A 233-nucleotide genomic window follows, 5' to 3' on the forward strand; every position below is an offset into this window, starting at 1 on the left:
TAGTAAGACGCGTCGGGTGGCTGGTTCTGTCTTTCTCTCTCTCCCGTCGACTCTCGTTGCCAGCCTCTTTCTCTTCCTCGCTCCTCACGCTTTCCCGGACTTTTCTCCCCCACGTGCTTCTCGCGACTCGCCAGTGTCTGCTGGTACGTCGCGGGATGGTGATCTTGGTAGAAAGCAGTCTCCTTCTTTCTCCTTCCTCCTTCCTCCTTCCTCCTTCCTCCTTCCTCCTTTCT

Source organism: Bombus impatiens, unplaced genomic scaffold (genome assembly GCF_000188095.3).
Source record: "Bombus impatiens unplaced genomic scaffold, BIMP_2.2 scf_0237, whole genome shotgun sequence".
NCBI classification, from domain to species: domain Eukaryota; kingdom Metazoa; phylum Arthropoda; class Insecta; order Hymenoptera; family Apidae; genus Bombus; species Bombus impatiens.